Genomic DNA, 4,045 nt, shown 5'->3' on the forward strand with positions numbered 1-4,045 from the left:
AGTCACCTTTTCTGCCTTAGCAAATCTCTCAAATTCTTAGACTCTTTCCCTTTGGTGAGTTCTTTTTTACTTTATTCAAGATCTGATGTGGTTATAAGGTTGCCTTAAATAAAGGATCTTACATCCTTCTTAGGACTATAAAGTTTTCTGTTTGTTTTGGCAAGTCCTTTCTGATATAAAGGCAAGTATTCTTCTGTGTTGAATACTCTGGTTTCTACAGATTTTATGTTTTGCCTGTAAGGCATATCTTTTCTGGTAAATTCACTTATAGTTCTTTCTGTGTGCCTAATTTAATATTTTGTTTGGTTTGCACATCTGGCTTAAAATTTTTGTGAGCACTCTTACTTTGGTTTCCTTTTGATTTGGTTATGCATGTCTATAAATGATCTGACTTTTTAACATTTTTTTCCCCTTGGCTTGTATCTCAACATATTCCAAGAGCAAAAATAAACATTCTGCATGGTGAGTATGAGATAGTCAATTAAAAGCCACTAGTGCAGTCACCACCACCTAAAACAACAGTCCAAACTTCTGACATTCCCTGATAGTATTTTCTTTGCTCTTGAGAAATTAATGAGAAATGAAATGGAATCCTCAAAATTCTAAAGCATACCAAACCCTCTAGGATTTCATACAGCTATACGTTCAAAATTTAGGGTCCATTCTCATGCATATATGAATCAATGAACAAATTACGCCAAGGATAATTTGTGGCCATTAAAGGCGATCATTCAAACTCCCAAGCTTGTTTTTCTTAGAACTGAATTAGAAACTGCAACCAACTATAGAGTTAACATGCAGAGCCTCCTAAGTTCTGTGTCTAGCTTTTTTTTTTTTTCCTGATTACTTTGAATCTGCTGGCTTTTCTGCTGGTGTTAAGATAAATTCATTGATTATGACATTCCAGCCAAGATTCTTTTAAAAAGTCTTAAAAGATTTTCAAATTAATGACTTTACAAATTACAACAGCTCCATGGTAACGAACAACCTAGATACCTTTTGGAAATTTACATTTAGGTTTGCTTGGCTGACAATCGCTTAGGTTGATGGAACAGTTAATTGAAAGACTAACATTCTAAAAGGAAAGAACTAAATAAATGCTTGTAAGAGTTGGAGGTTGCAGTGAGCTATGATGACACCATTACCCTTTAGCTGGGGGTGGGTGGGGACAGAGTGAGACTCTGACTCGAAAAAAATGTTTATAAGAGTTAGGCTCTCAGATCAAAGAGGTCAAAATCTTAATCTCAGAGTAATAATCTATTTCTGTTTGGCATAAGAACAGCTTAGTCTGCCATGCATGGACCAGAAAGAGCTGAAAAAAACTGCAAACAACCTTTTCTAAAATGCTTTCCTACCTACATTGACTAGTCAAACAAACCAGACTAATAAACAAAAGATAGATTTGCTACTAAAATTCAAGGCTACTTGGAGATTTTTGTTTTTCTTCTATTATTCCACCAGTCCTAACTAAAATGTAAACATTTAAAAAATGTAAACCCTAAACTCATTGAAACTGAAAAAGGAGGGGAGGGAGGATGGTAAAGAGAGTTTAAAAACAAAAATCAAACTTCTTTGTCCAAAATTTTGAAAAATTTCATTAATGTCCTTTTCTTTCCCATTGTATAACTCTCTTTAACATTTCTTGTAGGACAGGTCTGGTATTGATGAAATCCCTCCGCTTTTGTTTGTCTGGGAAAATCTTCATTTCTCCTCTATTTTTGCTGGATACAATATCCTAGAATGAAAGTTTTTTCCGGCAACACTTTGAATATGTCATGCCACTTTTTCCTTGCCTGTAAAGTTTCCACTGAGAAGTCTGCCACCAGACATGTTGCTCCCTTATATTTGTATCTTTTCTCTTGCTGCTTTTAGGTCCTTTCTTTATTCTTGACTTTTGGGAGTTTAATTGTTAAATGCCTTTAGGTAGTCTTATTTGTGTTGAATCTTCTTGGTGTTCTATGACCTTTCTTGTACCTGGATACTGCTATCTTTCTCCAGGTTTAGAAAGTTTTCTGTTTTTATTCTTTCAATCAACTTTCTACCCTAATCTCTCTCTCCATGTCCTTTAAGGCCAATAACACTTAGGCTTCCCCTTTTGAGACTATTCTCTAATTCTTGTACCACGTTTCCCCGAAAAAAAGACAGGGTCTTATATTTATTTTTTATCAAGAAGACACCCTAGGGCTTATTTTCAGGGGATGTGTTTGTTTTTTTTTAAGTATGGTACAATAATCTACATTTATTCAAATATAGTTAAGTCGTCTTCTTCTGGAACATCATCATAACTCTCCAAACCCCAAATTCCATCCTAAATTTCTTGCGACTCTATTTCCTTTAGAACCATTGGCCCCAATCTCTCATGTTGAGCAACAGAGCTCTCATGGGGCAGATGAGAAGGGCTGCTTGTCTTCTTTACCACTCCTCGACAAAATGCGTGGGTTGTGCAGATATGCTGCGTAGCCACACCCATCAATAGGTCTTATTTTCAGGGTAGGGCTTATATTGTGCAAATGCTTAGAAATCCTGTTAGGGCTTATTTTATGGGTAGGTATTATTTTCGGGGAAACAGAGTAGATGTGCTTAACAACTTTTAATTTTTTTCTGCTTTGACTATGTATTTTCATATATCTTGTCCTCAGTCTTCACTAATTCTTTTTTCTGCTGGTTCAAGTCTGCTGTTAAGAGTTTCTGATGCATTTTTCAACTTGTCAATTGAATTTTCAGCTCCAGAATTTAACTTCATTCCTTTTTTAAATTATTTCAATCTCTTTGTTAAATTTCTTTGATAGAATTCAGAATTCCTTCTCTGTGTTATCTTTAAGTTTGTTGATCTTCCTCAAAAACACCTATTTTGAGAGAGAGTCTCACTCTGTCACCCCACCTAGAGTGCAGTGGCATGATTATACCTCACTGCAACCTCAAACTCCTGGGCTCAAGCCTCAGCCTCCCAAGAAGCTGAAACTGCAGGTGCATGCTACCACGTCTGGCTAGTTTTTTGTATTTTTAATAGAGATGGGGTCTTGCTCTTGCTCAGGCTGGTCTCAAACTCCTTGAGCTCAAGGGAGCCTCCTGCCTCAGCCTCCCAGAGTGCTAGGATTACAGGCATGAGCCACACCACACATGGCCAAAAATAGATATTTTGAATTTTCTGTCTGAAAGGTCACATATCTCTATCACTCCAGAATTGATCACTGGTACCTTATTTTGTTCATTTGTTTAGGTCATGTTTTCCTGGATGTTCTTGATGCTTGTGGATATTTATCACTTTCTGGGCATTGAAGAGTCAGGTATTTATTCCAATCTTCACAATCTGGGCTTGTTTGTACAGGTCCTTCTAGAAAAGGCTTTCCACATATTCCAAGGCCAATAGAGTATTGAGATCTAAGCCTGTGATCACTGTATCCACATCAGCACTAGAGGCAGCCCAAGCCTAGTAATGCTGTGACTCTTGCAGACTCCTAGAAATTTTGCCTTGGTGGTCTTGCGTAAGATCTGGGAGAGTTCTTGGGTTTATCAGGCAAACTCTCACTCTCTTCTCTCACTTTCCACCAAACAGAAATAGTCTTTCTTTGTGCTGGGCTGCTTGGAGTTGGGAGAGGGGTGACTTGAGCATTCCTATGGCCACCACAGCTGACACTGCACTGGTTCACACCAGAAGCCAGTACAGTACTGGGTCTTGCCCACAACCTGTGGCAACTACTGCCTTGCTGCTACTATTCTCTTTATGCATGGTATGGCTGGGGAATCAGGAAGGGGTGGTTTAAACAATGCAAGACTGTCTTTCCTACCCTCTACAGTGCTTCTTTCCTTGATATGATGTCAACACCAAGTACTGTGATTGCTCTCCTGAGTTTTTGGTTGATATTCAATTTGGTGTTTCTGCAGGGGCTGATCCCTGGAGTGTTCTATTTGGCCAACTTGCTCCCTAATTTTTTAATACCTACATTCTGAGTGTTGCTTCTTCAATAAAGACTTTAGCAATTCTGGGGCCTCAATCAGTTGTCTCCAGTATAACCATTCCACTGGATCAGTATATGTAGTTTTA

This window comes from Microcebus murinus, chromosome 6 (genome assembly GCF_040939455.1).
Source record: "Microcebus murinus isolate Inina chromosome 6, M.murinus_Inina_mat1.0, whole genome shotgun sequence".
In the NCBI taxonomy this organism is placed as follows: domain Eukaryota; kingdom Metazoa; phylum Chordata; class Mammalia; order Primates; family Cheirogaleidae; genus Microcebus; species Microcebus murinus.